This window comes from Meles meles, chromosome X (assembly GCF_922984935.1).
Source record: "Meles meles chromosome X, mMelMel3.1 paternal haplotype, whole genome shotgun sequence".
NCBI classification, from domain to species: domain Eukaryota; kingdom Metazoa; phylum Chordata; class Mammalia; order Carnivora; family Mustelidae; genus Meles; species Meles meles.
Window position 1 is genome coordinate 94,666,618 of NC_060087.1, and position 18,211 is coordinate 94,684,828.

Consider the following 18,211-nt stretch of genomic DNA (forward strand, 5'->3'; position numbering starts at 1 on the left):
CGTCTTAAATCGGAAACTTCTCCTGTCAAGAAAACCAAGACTGAAGAAAATGGCAGGGATCTGGGAATGCAGCAGTCATTGCATGAAACCTTCACTGAGTGTCTCCTCTGGGCTGGCCAGTGCTCCATGGGCAGGGTTTCCAACCACACCAATGGTACAGGCAGGATCCCTGCATTTAAGCAACATATTGGCCCATAGAAGGAGACAGAAGAGCAAAATAAAAATAGTATATAAACATACTATAAAATAGTATGTTGCATGATGTAAAGTACTATGGGAAAAAATCCTTAAGATGGGGTGGTAAGGGGATGCTTAGGGCACTCAGTTGGTTAAGCGTCTGCCTTCAGGTCAGGTCATGATCCTACGGTCCTGGGATCGAGCCCCACATCGGGCTCCCTGCTCAGCAGGGAGTCGGCTTCTCCCTCTCCCTCTGCTTCTCCCCACTGCTTGTGCTTGCTCTTTCTCTTTCAAATAAAAAATCTTCAGGAAAAAAAAAAAAAAAGCTGGGGTGATAAAGAGTTCTGAAATGGGGAGGGGTAGTGAGGGAGGGAAGCGTGCAAGGCCTATAGGTGATCTTTGAGTCCACCCCAAAGGAAGTGAGGGAGTGGGCCATGTGAGTCTGTCAGGGAAGAGTTGTCCAGGCAGACAAAACAGCAAGAGCAAAGTCCCGGAGTTAGGATCATGCTTGGCATTTAAGAAACAACCAGAAAGCCCTGTGGCAAGAGTGGAGTGAACAAGGGGAAGGGTAATAGGTTAGGAGGTCAGAGAGCTCGCAGCTGTGGTTGTGTAGGGCTTTGTAGGCCTTCGTGATGACTGCCATTTGCAGGGAGAGAGATGGAAAAGGCATTGGAGGATCTTGTCCAGGGAGAGGCGTTTCTTAATCTGACTTCCGTCATCCATTCGTCCCTCCCCTAAGCAGCGGGTTTTGCCTCCACAGGCCTTGGATGATACTAAATAAGAGGTGGCAGTCCCAGCTGTCCCTGCAGAGTTGTCTTTACCACTCTGTAGACTGCAGAGAGAAGGCTCTTTGGTCCAGAGGGGAACACGGGATGGAGGTGATGGCACAGAGAGTATGAGAAAGCAGTGGGATCTCTTAGCGCGCAAAGGGACTCGGTTCCTGTGATTCTGCCCTTGGGCATCTGTTCACCCAGCCTTGACTTCTCTGCACCGCCCCCACCAGCCTGCTCAGCCTCCTGCAGGACCCTGTCAAGGTCAGAAAGCCTCCTGATGGGTTTATGGAAAGTCTGCCTTCTCACCACCACTAGGTGGCAGTAGCCTGAGTTCTGTCACCTCAGTGTTCCAGAATCTATGCATACTTCCCATAGGAAAACACTTTGGAGATGCGAAGGCCGTCCGGGAATCCTATATATTCCCTGACATTTCTCTTTTTCGGGCCCCGTATGTCTGGTCCTTTCAAGACCCACTCCTGTTCTGGAATGGTTTCCAATCCTTCCATCACTCTTGTGACCCTCCTCTGGAGGTGGTCAACTCTCTCAGTAACCCTCTTGAAACGTATTGCCGGAACTGAAAAGGAGGCTTCAGGAGGGAACAGCAGAGATCATAGGGCAACATTAATATTCAGGAATCTAGAAACTTGGATGAATACAACCTAAGCTTGTGCTCTGTTTTTAACTGCTAAATAATTAAGCTACGGTAAACTAACTGTTGGCTCGAATTATGCTGTGGGCCAACTCAAACCCCTCGATCTTTTTGGAATTGCTTGTTTTTATGTGAGCTGCTGCCAAGCCATGCTTCCCTTACTCTGACTTCACAGGAAGGACTTTCAGAATTTTAATTGAGGAGTTTTGCTTTACCTTACATGTTTTTCTTTTTCTTTTCTTCTTCTTTTTTTTTTCATTTTAGCTTGGCATTCCAGTCCATCTGAACTCGTTTTGAATCCCAGCTTTGTTCTTCAACGTATTTGATATCCCTGCCAGTTTTGGGTCATCTTCAGACTTGGTAAGTGTATTTTCTGTGTCATCAAAGTTATTAACAAACGTGGAAAAGCCCCATGGCCTTTTGAAACTTTTCTGTTGGTTGTCACCTATGCTTTGGGTAAAATTCTTTCAATTTTCCATCCATTTGACTTGTGTTATAATCTGGTGAATATGGTCCTATCTTGTCTCAGTCCATTCATGAGAAAGTTCTGAGAAATGATTTCAGATGCACTGCTGAATCCAAGATCTATTGTGGTTACAAAAGTCAGGGTGGATAAGGGGTGATCTAAGACAGCACACTTTGGTTTGTAAAATGGAAACTCGTACTTTTTTTTTCACAGATATGAAAGTAATATTGGCTTGTTGTACAGGTCAATGGCACACCAAGGTGTACGAATTAGACTGTGAGTCCCTCTGTAATTCTTTGTGCCAACACCCTACCGGATAACTGTGGTTAACGATTTTGCGCAAACAGAAACAGAGATCTGTGATTTAAATGAGATCGTACTATAGAGAATGTTGCATGACCTGCTTTTTTCACTTACAATCTTTTAGAAACATCTTTCCCTGTCAAACCATATAGTTTGACTTCATCCTTTTTAATGACAACCTAGTGTTCTTTTCTGGAGATTTTTCCTAATTTACCTCATCAATCCTATATTGATGGACATTTACATTGTTGGCAGATTTTCGCTGTTATAAGCTGAGTTGCCTATTAAAAGCCTGTTATAAGGACCGAGACACCCCAACATCAGCTTTCTTTGCTGGCTTGAGATGTTGCATTGGGTGCTGTTTTCTGGGTCCTCAGGATTCCCCATCTATTTCGGAACTTGTAAATGTTCTAAATTCCATGGGATACTTTCTACTAAAGAGAGAAGAACTAGAGAGTGGGTTTCCAACTCCCTACTCATGCTGGTTTGTGCTTGAAAATCTATACCTTGTCCTCCCTTGGAGTGGAGTTAAACCTGTTGGAGCTCTCAGGGGCCTCAAGAGGACCGAGACACCCCAAGATCAAACCCTGAGTGACAGACAGGCTTGATGGGAGGTTCCTCCCCTGACTGGCACAGGTGAGGTAGCTAAAAGCCAAAAACGGAAGAACTGCCTTGTCATTGAGCCATTATTCCCCATCACACACAAGCTCTGGCCAGTAGGGCCATATACTGAGCCTCAGTAGGCCCCTCCTTTCTCATCTTCACACCTGTCCTCTTCCATGGGGGGGGGGTCTCCTTCCCTGCACACGTGCACCTCTTAGAACAAGATAGGATCAGCCTCTTACAAACTACTAGAATACTTTCTGATCTTGGGCTAGACAGCAAAGATGCATTTCAATATCAAAGCTGTACCTGCCCAGCTCTGTGATCATGGATACGTCACTTACCCTTGCTGGGCCTAGTTCCCCTCACATAGAGAATGAAGATATTCCCGTGGAAGAGATTTCGGAGCACTAAACCCAATGCCTGGCCAATAGGAAGCACTTCCTGTTAGCTGCTGTCATCTGTCATCATCATCATCACCATTATGGGTGACCATATGGCTTACTCCACAGGGTCGTGGAGATGAAGTGAGAACATACATAAACCATCCAAAGCAATGTTCAGCATTAATTGAGGACTAAATAACTGAGGGCACTTATCAAATATATTTATATCAAGTACCCCTTGGATACTTAGCTCATTATGCCTTATGTTATTTCTATTTGTGTTCATGTCTTGATCCCTTCCTCTAATTTCTAAGTTCCCTCAAGAGGAGAGTTCTTTCTCTCTCTGTTTCTCTGTCTTCCTGTCTCTCTTTCCCTCTGCGTAGGAAGCAGAAAAGACCCAGTGCTGGGGACTAGGGAGCTCTTGAACATTTAGAGGAGTCAATGTTGCCCTCACTTTTTTCTAAGCCCCTTGATCATGGTATTGTTTTCTAGTTTGAAAACATTTTTCCCATTAACTGATCAATGGGACCTTTTCCCTAGGGCACACCACAGCATACATGTTCCAACCACTGAGCCACTGATCACAGTATCTTTGTTTTGGAAAGTTTTCCAGAAAACAGCGGCCTGGGGTGTGCATTCATTTGAGCAAACTGGTCTTGTGTACCAATCCCAGGCTTCCACTGTCTGCACAGAAAAGGATATCGGACATGAGCCTAGTTCAGGCCACCACCAAGTCCCCCTTAGACTACCACAATGTAGTCTTCTAGTCATTTCCTTACTTTCACCCATGCTGTCCACGTAGCAGCAAGAGCAGTCTCTAGAAAGTAATGAAGTGAGATTACATCATTCCCCTCCTCAAGACCCTTCAGTGGCTCCCGTTTCATGTAGCATCAAGTCCAGCCTCCTTCCTGTGGTCTGCATGGCCCTGTATAATCTGGCCCCCTGCACATTTCCAAACTCATCTTGTTGCACTCTTCCCCTTGCCCACTCTGCACCATCCACATTGGTCTTCTGGTGTGAGAACATGCCAAGCTCATTCCTGCTTTGGTGCCTTTGTTCTCATTCTGTCTGCCCCCAGGAATTGGATCCCACCCATGCCCCAGCTTCCCTGGGATTCCTCTTGCCCTTCAGGTTTCCACTTAGATGATACCATCTCAGAATGGGATCATTCACCTAGGCTTTCCCTGCACACCCTATCTCAAGTAGCTTCCCATTGGTTCACATGCTGTGCCCCCTTGTTAATCTCAAACTCTTTTGTTCTCAGCCCTCACTTCACCTTAAGAATCACCCAGAGAAGGTTAAAAAATGGCCAGGCTCCTTCTAGGCCAAGGAAATCAGAATCTCTGGGGACAAGGCCCAGGTCATCTGTATTTTTAAATGTTCCCCCGGTAATTGTAATGTGTGGGCAAGGTTGGCAGGCTCTGTTCTAATTTATGGGCTTGTTGATTTTCTTCCTGGTACTTATCACCAGATGTAATTCTTTTCACTCATTCATTTAATAAGTATTTATTGAGCTCCTACCATGTGCTTGGCTCTACTTGAAACACAAGGATTAAAATTGTGAACACAAAAAAACATAAATTCTAACCTTTTATGAAACTTCCATTCTAGTGGGGAAGGCAAACAATAAATAAGATCAGCAACTATACATATTTATACAGCTTGATATATATATGTGTATATATATATGTGTATCAAGCTGTATAAATATATATATAATATATATATTTTTTTCATATATATATATATATATATATATGAAACTCTGTGTGTGTGTGTATAGTATTATGGATTGAATGTATCTCCCCCTCATGCCAAATTCATATTTTTCAACCCTACCCTTCAATGTGATGGTATTTGAAGATGGGCCTTTGAGAGGTGACTAGGGTTAGATGAGCTCATGAGAATAAGACCCTGGTCTGATGAGATTAGTACCCTTATAGGAAGAGAGACCACAGAGCTTACTCTCCCCCCCATTCCACCTCCTTGCCACACACACACACACACACACACACACACACACACACACACACAGTTCCTGTGAGCACACAGCAAGATGGCAACTACCTATAAGACAAGAGAGGAGACCTTAGAATGAAATCTACCTCGCCAGCACCTTGAACTTGGACTTCCTGACCTCCAGAACTGTGAGAAATAAATTTCTGCCTCCTAGTCAATGGTATTTTGTTATGGCAGCCTGGGCAGACCAAGATATATGTTATGTTGGATTATGATAAGTGCTAAGGAGAAAAAAATAAAGGCATAAAATGGAGATAAAATTTTAGGGGGGCAGGAGAGGGAGAAAAGGTTTTGATAGAGTGGACTGGAATGGTGAATCTGGAGTAAAGATTTGAAAGAAGTGAGAGATCCAGATCTGCAGCTATCTGAATATAGAGTGTTCAAGGCATAGAAGAGGAAGTATGGGGCACCTGGGTGGCTCAGTGGGTTAAGCCTCTGCCTTTGGCTCAGGTCATGGTCTCAAGGCCCTGGAATCGAGCCCCACATCTGGCTCTCTGCTCAGCAGGGAGCCTGCTTCCCCCTCTCCCTCTGCCTGCCTCTCTGTCTACTTGTGATCTCTCTCTGTCAAATAAATAAATAAAATTAAAAAAAAGAAGAGAAAGTGCAAAGGCCCTGGGGCTGGATTATACCGGGTGTGTTTGAGGGACAGTGAGGGGGGCAGCTTGGCTGGAGAGTTGCAAACAAGGGGCACATAGTGGTAGGAGATACATTCAGAGAAGTAATAGAAGGGAGCAGATAATGTGGAGCCTTCAAGGTTATTGTAAGTGCTTTGGCTTTTACTCTGAGTAAGAAGGGTTATCACTGAGGATTTTCTAGCAGAGAGTAGAATAATCTGACTGAGATTTTAAGAGGTTCACTATACCTGCCATAGGGAACTCAAGTGGGGAAATGGTGGCAGGAACAAAACCAGCTAGGAGGTCACCGCAGTGATCTAAGTGAGAGGCGATGGTGGCTTAGAGAAGGATGGTAGAAACAGCAGAACACAAGAGAAATGGTCCAAATCTGGGTGTACTTTGTAGGTTAGGATACACAGAATTTGCTGACAGAGTGTGTTTTGGGCACAAGACACAGCACACATTCAAGGAGGACTGCGCATCCAGAAGAATGGAGTGCCATTACACTGAGATGGGTAGGACAGTGGGAAGAATTGGTTTCAGGAGGAGATGTCAAGGGCTTAGTTTTGAACTTGGTAAGTGTGAAGTACCCATTAGCCCTTCTTCAGCTGGAGATGTCAAGTAAAGAGGTAGATGTACAATCCTGGAGTATATAGGAAAGGTCTGGCCTGGAGATAGAACTTTGGAAGCCATGAGATTGGATAAAATCTCCTAGATGGTAAGCTCAGGTAGAAAAGAGCAGAAGCCCAGGGACTGAGACCTAAAGCACTCCAGAGATTAGAGGCTGAGTTACAGAGCAATAAGCAAAGGGGACTGAGCAGAAACAGCCAGAGCAGAAGGAAGAAAACCAATAGAAAGTGGTTTCCTTGGAGCCAAGAGAAGAAATTGATTTAAGGAAGAGCGAGTGGTGACTTCATTCAGGCATAGCCAAGAAGCTCGAGTAAGATGAGGATGGAGAACTAACCACTGGATTTTGGAACATGTATGTCACTTGGTGATCTTGGTCAGAATAGTAATGAAAGTGAGTTCAAGAGGAAAAAGAAAGAGAGAATTGGGAGACAATGGGTATAAACAATTGCCCCAACATTTTAGTACTAAATGGAGGACAAAGATGAGGCAGAAGCAGTATCTGAGGGGAGATTCGCCTTGAGAGAAGGTTTTTTTAATTTGGCGGATGGGAGAAATCATATTCTAATGAGAATGGCCCATGCTCTCGAATTAGGAGGTGAGCGGTTGAGGGCAGGGACTTGGTGTGGGGCATCCCCCTCACCTCCCACAGTGCTCAGCACAGAGTAGGCATTTGCTAAGTATTGTTGAGTCAGCGCATGATCAAATGATTTCAGATGGCTGTGGGAGTAAATAAATATCAGAGTTGAGTTGCAGGTTGGTGTGGCAGGTGAATGGTGGAGCACCCTGCCTTCAGCTCCCCTCATTCCCGCCCCACTACTGGTGCATCAAGCTCACCACAGGGCCAGACTCCCTCTGCCAAGAGGGCATGCAATGTCTCTGTAGTCATCTCTTCTGGGGAGAGGACAGGCTTTGGAGCTGAGAACGGTGTGTGGCCAGACAAGACCACAGAGCTCGGGAGGGTTAGGGCACATTGTGTCATGGCTGTTCCCTGGGTGTGGTCTGTCAGGCGCATTCATAGCCTCTTGGAGCTCAGCCCAAGGAGCAGCAAAACCAAAGTCTGGGGAGGAGAAGCCCCTGCCTGTGCATTGCCCAGTGGCCTTGGCACCTTGCTCATCTCATCCCAGTCCCTGTGTGGTGTGTAACTCACATAGTGTCAGGTGACAGGTCAGCCCAGTGGGGCTTCCCCCTGGGGCCAGCAACTCTGCTGTTGTCAGGAAGAGATGGCATGGCCCAGCCCTGCGTGAACACACAGAAGGCACTTGGCAGCTTTTGGATGAAGGAACCTCCGGGGACTCTGGGAATTGAGACAAAGAGTGAAGAGAGAATGCTTCCTTTTCCATGCCTCCCTTGCCACCGTGCTTTATACCCAGACACAGCTCGGTGAGGGGCTGTGGCTGGTGGCAGGTTCATGTCCTGGACTTGAAGGAAGACACAGGGAAACCCCTGCAGTGAATTGGCAGCAACCCCAGGCAGACCTTTTCCATCTCCTCACCTGGTCCTCAGAGACAACACCATCGAGTTCAGTCTTAAGAGTCCAAAAAGTTGACTTCAACCAGCATTGACCTCATACCGATCTGAGCCACATCTTGTATGTTTTCTCAAAGTTGCAACTGTACTAAATATTACAATTCCTCCTCCTCTTCCTCCTCCTCCTCCTGATTGCAGCTAACACAGACCAAGCACCAACTCTGGGCCAGGTACTGAGCTAAGCACTTTGCATGCCATGTCAGTCGTAGTTCTCACAGCAGCCCGGTGAGGTGAATACTACTCCTGTCGCCAGTGAATAGGAGAGATTCAAGCCACGCAGGGGAAGAGTTGAGACTCAAGCCCGATTCTGTGTGACTGCAGAATCACATTCTTCATGGGTCTCTATGACAGCACCTCTCTGAGAAACGTAGACAGATAATCTCACACTGTGGCTTCAAAGCCTCCAGAGGCTTCCTATCATGTGGAGAATTTAATCCAGCTTTCTTCCTAGGCCATCAGGGTCTGGCAGTATCCAGCCTTTGCCTGCCTCTTTGGCTGTGTTTCATTCTCTTCTCTCCTCGCCTCTGTGAGACCTGTGGAGAAGCCTCTGGATCTGTAACAGTGCTCTGTTCTCAGTACATCTGGTAGGCTGACTTGGCTGTTTACTCCTGCTTCCAGGGTTATTTCTCTTGGAAAACAGCCCCCACTGTCCAAACAACCATTCCAGAAGCCCTGTATCAAAAGGTGGGAGCCGCCTCATGATTGTCAGCACGCCCGTTGTTCAAGGAGTACTTCTTGGGTTAAGTTAGGGCTGCCTGTCTCGTTTGTACTGTAAGATCGTAGAAGCTTGACTGCGCCCCAGACCCTGTCTGGTATCAAGAAGCATGTGATGCTCAGAGATGAACTAAAGCCCAAATTCTTGTTCTGTGACTGCTGGTATTTGAGGAGACAGTGCTGTATGGCTCAGGGAGTACGGGAACAGCACTAAACCAGGACGCATATGAATCACTGCTCTGTCAAGCTCTCTCACTTGCTAGCTGGGAGACCTTAGATAAATCCTTCTAATTCTCTACGCCTTGATTTCCTTATCAGTCAATGAAAGTAATAGTTTCTGCCCCTAAGGGATTGCTTCGAGTATCCTGAGATGATTTATTGGATAGTGTTCTGGAAGGTACAGAAATTTGCATAATGCCTAGTAAGGGCTTAATATATTCCGGATACTGCTCCAAGCTCCTCACGTGTATTCTGTCTGCATCAACCCTCAGACAAGACCCAAGCATGTTACTGTTAATAGTATCTCCACTTTATAGATGAGAAAATTGAGGCCCAGAGAGGTTAAGGGATTTGTTCATTGTTGCCTGGTGGCAAAGTGGCAGAGCCAGATTGTGAATGCGAGCAGTCTGGCTTCAGAGCCCGTGGCCTGAGCCCCTGACTTACCTATGTAAAGTAATGGGTTTTATTGGGGCCGTGTCCTAGTCGGTTCCTACTCCTATAACAGAACACCAGAGACTGGGAGTGCTTAGAAACAACAGAAATGTATGTTTTGCCGCTGTGGAGGCTGGAAAGGTCCAAGATAGACCTGATAGATACTCAGTGTCAGATGAGGACTTCTCCCTCGTTTGTAGATGGTCATCTTCTCACTATAGCATCACATGGCAAGAGGGGGCAAAGAAATTCTGTGGAGTCTCTCCTCTAAGGGCACTGACCCCATTCGTGAGGGCTCCAGTCTCATGAGCTGGTCACCTCCCAAAGGCATCACATCTAAATGCCATCACGCTGGGGAATAGTTTTCAAAATAGGAATTTGGTGTGGTTACAAATGTTCCATTTCTAGCAGGAAGGGAGGGTAGTATTTTTTCAAGTAAAAAAACATTGCAGCCACCCAACTAACCGAGCCACCCAGGTGCCCCCTAACACACAGTCTTAATCTCACCATGCGATAATAGCAGACAAACTTTCGTTAAAGGAAACAATCACATAATTGGCCTGGAGTTGTCAAATTGTCAAGGTTATGGAAGACAAAGCCTGAGGAACTGTCGTAGATTAGAGGAAGCTAAGGAGACATGGAAACAAATACAATCTGTACTCCTGAATTGGATCGTGGCATAGCAGAAGGACACTAGTGAGGAAATGGGGGACATTTGAAAAAGCTCTGCGCATTATTTTATAATGTTATATCACTATTAATTTCCTGGCTTTTATACTTTTACCATTATTTTTGAAAGATTTTATTTATTTATTTTGAGGGAGAGAGAGTGAGCGAGCACAGGAGGGGCAGAGGGAGAGAATCCCCAAGCAGACTCTGTGCTGAGCATGGAACCTGACATGGAGCTCAATCTCACAATCCTGAGATCATGGTCTGGGCTGAAAGCAAGAATCGGACACTCCACCGACTGAGCCAGCCAGGCACCCCAATAGTTTTCTCACTATTATGTAAGTTGTTAATATGAGGGGAAGTCGGGTAAAGGGGATAGAGCAACTCTGGGTTGGGTTTACAATTTTTCTTTAAGGTCTAAAAGTGTTTCAGGATATTTGAAAGCAAGTTGGCAGGCACAGAAATAATAAATGCCAGAAGGATAAGTGTAGGACATTGACAGTCTCTGCTACACTTCCTGAATCTCAGGGTCCTCCTCTGTCATTTAGGCCTAATAGTTATGTATTATTCCTGATTCTTCTTATTAAAGAATTTGCAAGGAGCCTGCTTTTGAAGTATTAGAAAAATATAAGCTCTAAACATTCAGTTTTGTGATAGAAGCTGCAAAGAAATGAAAAGATCATCACTTCATCCTCCAGAAAGAAAAATTATTTAACAAAATTATTTCAAAATGAAAAGTTAAAAATATCCCTCCCTTCCTTGGGTTTACCTTTTGGGAAGGAAAGAGGGAGAGAGAGAAAGAGGGATGGGAGATAATAAATAAGGCAATCAGTTAATTTTATCATGTATTAGAAGGCAGGGAGTTCTATGAAGAAAAAGAAAGCAGGAAACAGCAGAGAGGGAGGAGGAGAGGAGCAGCTTTAAAATGGTCATTTGAAGAAAAGACTTTAAAGAAGAGAGGGAGCAAGAGCTCCAAGGAGTGCATCAGTCAGAGGGAGTGGCCAGTGCAAAGGCCCTACGGCCTGACTGGTTTTAAGGAACAGTGGGAAACCCGTTGGAGCTAAAGCAGAGTGAGCAAGGTCAGTGTGCCTCCTTCTGGGGTCTCTAAAGATAACAGAAAGAAAGTGGCCCACAGGGCAAAAGTCAGGGGAGTTAAAAAATAGACATCAAATGGAGGTTTCCAGCAGAGTCACAGAGGATAGAAACCTGAAGGGAAGGGAAGAGCAAGGAAGGGCAATTGCTGGCATCTAGAATACCTGTCCAATTTCTGGTGAGGAACCAAATTATTAGTAAGGCCCATAATAAGGCTCTGAGTCTCCTGTGCTTCACTCGTCTCCAATCACAGAACTCTAATTAATGCTGAGTGTGGCAATCATACCACAGCCTGAGACATCTCTACGATGTCATCTTAATGAGAGGCATAATTGGTAGCAGAGAGGGGTGGGCTGATTTTTCTTGGAGTAATAAGTGGGACTGATGAAAAATCCAGAACCTCATTCTGGTTCGGTGTATGTTTATTATTGAATGTCCCCGAGTCATTCCGTTCATGTCATTTGGATGTTTGGGGCCTGGGAACATACGCACTGAGCAGAACACAGGCAGGGATGGTGCGTGGGAAACAGGCCCCTGGTCTGATGTGTGCCTGCAGAAGACAGACCAATACCAGAGGGGTTTCCTGGAGACTCCTCAGCTTGTAGCCACGGCCAGGCTGCTTCCAACTGTGCAGAAGCAGAAATGCACACGGGGAAGGCCAGCTTGGGTGCCGGGGGAGGCTGGTAGACAGTGCTCGTGTTTGGGCAACATTTCAAGCCAGCAGGAGGTCCGCACATGTATGTTGGCCTGTCCTTCCAGTGTTACAAAGACTGGACGAGAAGACTTAGCGGATAGGATCCTACAAAGTGCAAGACATTGCATACCTGTAAGGCGTTACTACTATTGCTGTGTACCAAAGGGGGTGGGGGGGTGCTGGATATAAAGAAAGGAGACCTACGGCCACTAGTTCACTAGTTCACTTGTTCCTTCTTGTCTAGTGTTATAGAAGGACTGTCACCTTCCTTTTAGAATCAGCACTTACCATTTGGAGCACTTAGGACGTGCCAGGCACTCTGGTATGTTCCTTGGGCATGTTCTTTCTTTCAGCCCTCACCACAAGCCCATGAAGTAAGTACTGTTGTTTCATTTAAAAGTTGGCTAAGGGAGCCTGAGAGATGTTAACTTACTCAAAGCTGCACAGTAAGTGGGAAGAACCACTTCTGTGCAGGAGACCCACACTGGGATTCTGGATCCTTCTCTCTGCCCTCAAGTGCCTTTTAAATTCAAGCTGCACATGCTCCGGTGTGGCAGGTTTGGGTTTCCAAGAGGGACGGCATCAACTTCATTCTTCAGGCTCTCCACGCAAGGGTGGCTGGAGAAGGAGAACCTCACACAAGTGGGTCACTCCACCTTAGAGTGGTGCTGGGCAGGAGTGGGCCCTTGGTTGTTTGAAGAGGCGCTGTGGCAGTATCTACCTTCCCAGCTTGAAAGACTGGGCCAGGGACAAGAGTGACAGACCAACATTGAATTCTAGAAATACCCAGGGTAGCTGTCACCAGCTTCACCTTATCCTTGTGCCAGGGAGGAAACTAGAGATCCAGAGCTATGCTGAGACTCGCCAAAGGTCACACAGCTCATTAGAGCCTGGCAGATGCTGTGCAACCCTGACCGTTAGGCTCCCAGTTCAGAGCTTCCCCCCACCCCCCATCCCACCCCCACTGGGCCCCCAGATTCCTCGGGCAGCACTCAGAGAGTGGAGCCACTGTCTGGATAGTGGCTCTTTTTTAAAAAAATATTTTATTTATTTGACAGAGAGAAATCACAAGTAGGCAGAGAGGCAGGCAGAGAGAGAGGAGGAAGCAGGCTCCCCGTGGAGCAGAGAGCCCAATGTGGGGCTCGATCCCAGGACCCCGGGATCATGACCTGAGCCGAAGGCAGAGGCTTTAACCCACTGAGCCACCCAGGCGCCCCTGGATAGTGGCTCTTTATGTGGCCCTGGGACCTGCAGCTCCAGCCTCACTGTGCACCTGTTAGAAGTGCCAATTCTCAGGTCTTACCCTGGACATCCTGGGGCCAGGGCCCAGTAAGGTGCACCTTATCACGCCCTCTTGGTGATCCCGATGCACTTGTAAGTTTGAAAACCACTGGTCTAGACAGAAAGGCAAATCAAGTGGTACGGACATCAATATGCTTTCAGAGCATTAGCTGGCAAGTCACTGAGGGTCGTCTTCATAGAAAGCAAATAGGACGAGGCCCACAGCTCCCAAGCCACATCTGCAAAGCAGTGTCACCTTGCAACACACATGACAGTGACAAATAGACACAGACCAGGAGGGCGAGTGTAACCAGCTCCAGTCCACCTGCATGTGCTTCCGAGTTTTGCCAACTCAGCAGTTCCAGAGTCCTGATAGCTTCTCTGCTTGCTGCTATGGAGGGTGTGTCCTTGCCCTTTGGGGACCCACCATACAAGTTCATAGAACCTCCGGGCTTGGAGGGAGCTCAGAGATGACCAACCCTTTCCCCCACCTCTGCCACCTCCCTGGCGATACACCTGACTGGCACTCTTTTGGCTTCTGCATTACAGGGCCACAATAATAGTGAGTCCCGTTCCCTGGAAGACAGGACAGAGGTGAGTAGGAGGAGGACAGGCATATAAGTAACTACAATAATAAAGCGGAGTATAAGCACTAGAGCCCATGCCATGAGAACCCTGAGCTGGAAGGAATGAATTTTAGCACTGGGAAGTCAGGGGAGGCTTTATGGAGGAGGTGCTATTTGAGCTGGACAAGATCCCAGCAAGCAGGGCCAGTGGAGGAGGAAAGAGGCCTGTGGCCACATTGCCATGAACAGAGGAACAAAAACGCCGGACACATTCCACAAAATATATTTAGACAGGCCTAGTGAAGGGGACATAATCTGGAGTGCAACTTCTTGCCAACTGCTTGACCCTGACCTTGGGTAAGTTACATCTCTCCGCCTCTATTTTCTCTACTTGGAAAATGCAAGTAATCTGTGTCGTCGAGTTATGGGAAGGAGTAAACAAGATAATGATATGAAGTAGCTAGCGCAATGGCTGGTTCGTAGCAAGCACTCCAAAGCATCAGGGACTACCTTGCTGAATATACAGAATATATAGAATATATACAGAATAACAAATGAGATGGTTTGCCTGGAGAACTGGGTGTAAGCCTGGAATTGGTGGAGCTAATCTTCTGGACCAGGTTGTGGCAAGGGCTTTGAATGCCAAGTGAAGGATTGGGGGCTTTTATTCTGAACGCAGGGGATCTGTGTGTTTGGAGGATTAAATTAGAGCAGGGTGATGGGGAGAGGGGAGTCATAGGGCTGTCAGATGCTGGAAGATCAGGTTCAGAGTGGAGATACTTGAATTAATAAATGTCTGAATTCCTCTACTACATATAAACCTGAGTTAGGGTTGATGGAGCCTGAAATGTGCAAATGTGTGTGTGAGTATATATGTATATGTTTTAAACTGCATCAGTGTGTGGGGAGCTGGGTGATGTGGTCAGTTAAGCATCCCACTCTTGGTTTTGGCTCAGGTTGTGATCTCAGGGTTGTGGGATTGAGCCCTGCATCAGGCTCTAAGCTCAGTTCTCTCCCTCACCCTCTACCCCTCCTGCTTGCGCACGTTTTTGCATGCTCTTTCTCTCTCAGATAAATAAATAACTCTTTCAAAAAATGTGCAAAATGTGTATCTGTACATATATTGAATATATGTATAAAATAACTAGAAAGTGAAAAGTGATGGCTGGAGAGAATATTAGCCAATTTTAAAAATAATTTTAATGTGAAAGACAATCCCTTTGTTAGCTTGAGTTAAACTATGTGAAACATCATATTCGATGAAAACATTTCCCAAAGCTGGCCTTTTCATGAGAAAACTTGAGATCTGTGCAATTCTCACATACTTGATAAATTTAAGCACATTCTGTCTTACTGGCAGGGACAGAAATCTGCAATAAGACACAGAGTTCTCTGATGACAGATGATTAGAAGCCTCAATGGCAGTGCCCACAGTGTCCAAATTTAAGGGCTTTTCTAACAGCTGTCCAGGGATACAAGTACCTTCCATTTGGGCCTTGGTGATGAGAGTCTTCTTTAGCTCCCAATCAAGATGAACACACTTCAGAACATTGTCGAGTCCCAGGCCAGAGGGAATGATCTCATTTGGCACATCACGAGTGCCTGCAAAGAGGAAAGTCACTAACCGCTCACAAATATTTTGCCATTGACTAACTGCAAAGATGCATCTGTTAAAGCAATCCATTGGAGCAGGCTCGTTCCCTCGAATATTAAAGAATATCAATACCAGCTAAAAGCGAGTCAATTTGTCAGGCATTTACAAAGCAGCTTTGAAGCCAAATGATCCCCTTCCTGCCTTCACCTTTCTTCCAGAATAGATGCACCAACACATCCAAGTGTGGACTCAGCCTCTTCTGTTGGAGCCTTCTCAGATAAAGCTTTCTTGGGCTGCAGGGAACAGATGTTTGGGCAGAAGGTGGTGCAGGAGCACTGGGCACCACGCCTGTTTTGTGCTGGGGAAACAGTTTTGCTCTAAGCCCAGCAAGATATCATGAACTGTTGCTCAGTTCCCTTGCAGACCTGCCGGGCTTTCCCCTTGGTCTGCTACCCGATGCCAACAGAAACAGATCCATGGAAGCAGTTAAACTGACTGGTTGGACTGACCCAGATTCTTTGAGGAAATGCAAAAGCCTGCCGGCTCATGGGATTAGCTTCGCTTTTGCTCCGCATCTGCACATTACCCTCTTGTCCACGGCAGCCCCAGCTTGCTACAGCTGCTCACCTCAGCAGCCGGCTTTCTGAGCCAAGAGAATTTGAGAACAGTCTGGTTAGGAGAAAGCAGTCAGCCTTCCCAAGAGAAACTTAGTGGCCAGACCAACGGAGAGATGTGGCCTTCACCTTCATTGATCTGCTGTAATCCTGGTGTCCTTTCCCCACTATCTGCCCAGGCTCCTCGCCTCTGCAATTCCAGGGGCTGTAGCCCACTTGTCAGATGAAGCTGTGTGCAGAACATGGCACGGTGTGTATACCATTCAAGGCTTCGTTTTGCAGCTGTAGGAGATATAGGAGGATGGAAAAAGGAATGTTTTGTTTCCATTCAATAGGTGGCATTGGAAGGCAGTGGGAAAAGGCACAGGCAAACTGCATGGGCGATTAGTGATGTCAGAACCAGATTAAAGGAAACACTGGGGCTTATCGCACAGCACAGGTTCCTACCCCTATGACACACGAGGCTTACAGAGAAAGCCTAGAGCATGTGGGTCCTCAGCCCTCAGTGTATATACACAGCCCTCACCCTCAGAGGGTCTGGTGTAATTGGTGTGGGGTTAAGACCCCAGCACTGGTACTTTTTAAAAGCTCTCCAGATGGGAAACAACATTGCCATAAAGAACATCATTGAGCCAATCGGCCACGTTGGAATACGGGCTGTTTATTGGATAGTTTTGTATCAGTGTTAAAATTTCTGAACTTGATAACTGTACTACGATTAGGTAAGAGACAGTCCTTGTTCTTAGGAAATGCACACCTAAGTTTTTAGAGGTGAAGGGCATGGTGCCTGCAGCTTACTCAAATGAATTAGGAATAAAAAAAGAAAACCCACAAGGAAATGTAAAGAGGGAGGCATACAACAAATATGACAAAAGCTAACATTTGGTGAATCTGGGTGAGGACTCACCCTGCTGACAAGAGTTCTTTGTACTATTCTTATAACTCTTCTGTTAGTTTCAGAGTATTTCTGAATAAAAAATTGTAAAACAACAACAACAAAACACAACCCAAAAAGTGCAGCTCCCCAGATGAAATAATGTACAACCAGATTTGGAAACCCCTGGAATCAGATAAACAGAGGGAACGGGGACCTATGACCGGTGACAATAAAGGCTTTTCTGAGCCACTGTCCCTGGTTCACTGGCCACCGTTGGTGTGGCAAAATTTGAGGACTGAATTAGCCAGGCGATAAGTCTGTCAGTCCATTGGCAACTGTTTTGGACCCCGTACCTGGGGCTCCACGCTGCAGAGAAATTTTCCAGATGAAGTAAGGTGGGCATGCGAAGCACCATGGATTGGCAGCCCACCATCCATCTTGACCTCTTGACCATGGCAACTCCCTGTAAGCCACGTGTTCTGGTCCTTGTGAGAGTCACTCTGATCCGTTGAACACAAGAAGCATAAACAAAGGCTTATGGCAAAGGGAAGGGGGAAGTTTGAGGCTGCCTCTTCAAAAGCCAGCCCCTGATACAGGTCATGGGAGAAGTTCAGCCCCTCCTGGTGGGTGGCATCTGGCCCCTGAGCTAAGGCTTTCACAGAGGACAATGTAATTCTGGCGTGGTGTCAAGGTACAGGCTGCTGGTTGTGGCAAGCTTTGAGTTTGTTGCTTCTGCTGTGAGAGGAGCCCAAATGTCTCTCCCCTGATGGGAGCAGATGGAGGACAGCCCCTGCCTCCATCAGAATTTTCAACACCTCACCTCCCTCCCTTCCCAGTGTTAGCTCCTTTCCCCTCTGCCTGCATGCTATGGTAGTGTTTTTCCAGACATTGAATTAGAGGCTAGCTTGTTGTTTGTAACCCTTATTTGTGTCCAAATCAAGGCCAGCTGACATAGATGCCCAGCAAGAAGGAACAGGGCTTTCCCAAGTACCCAGCCCCACAGGAAACTCTGGAAGACAAATGAGAATTTTAGACACTGAAATTGGTCAGACCTGGGCTGGATCATAGTTATGTCCCTAAATGGCTGTGTGAGCTTGGGCAAGCTACTTAACATCTCTGAGCTTTAGGCTCCTCAGCTGTAAGATGGGGCCAATATTCGTATGAAATTCAGAGGGGTGTGAGCATTAAATGGGACAGAGAGCTTTGCAAATGTGCTATAGGTAGAAGATAGCCATTCATTGATGGGTATTTATTGAGTTTCTTCTATGTATAGTGGAAGAGCAGTTCAAATCCAGTCTGGCCTTATGTGCTA

General features: G+C 46.4%; 1 protein-coding gene across 1 annotated transcript in view; it reads left to right on the forward strand.

Annotated features, from left to right (window-relative positions):
- The window catches only part of PAK3 (p21 (RAC1) activated kinase 3), a 242,280-nt gene that overhangs the window by 43,334 nt on the left and 180,735 nt on the right, over positions 1-18,211 (forward strand). Inside the window, exon 2 of the mRNA XM_045995443.1 lies at positions 1,864-1,959. The gene's annotated coding sequence lies outside the window, so the exon portion shown is untranslated. The remainder of the gene's footprint in view (positions 1-1,863; positions 1,960-18,211) is intronic.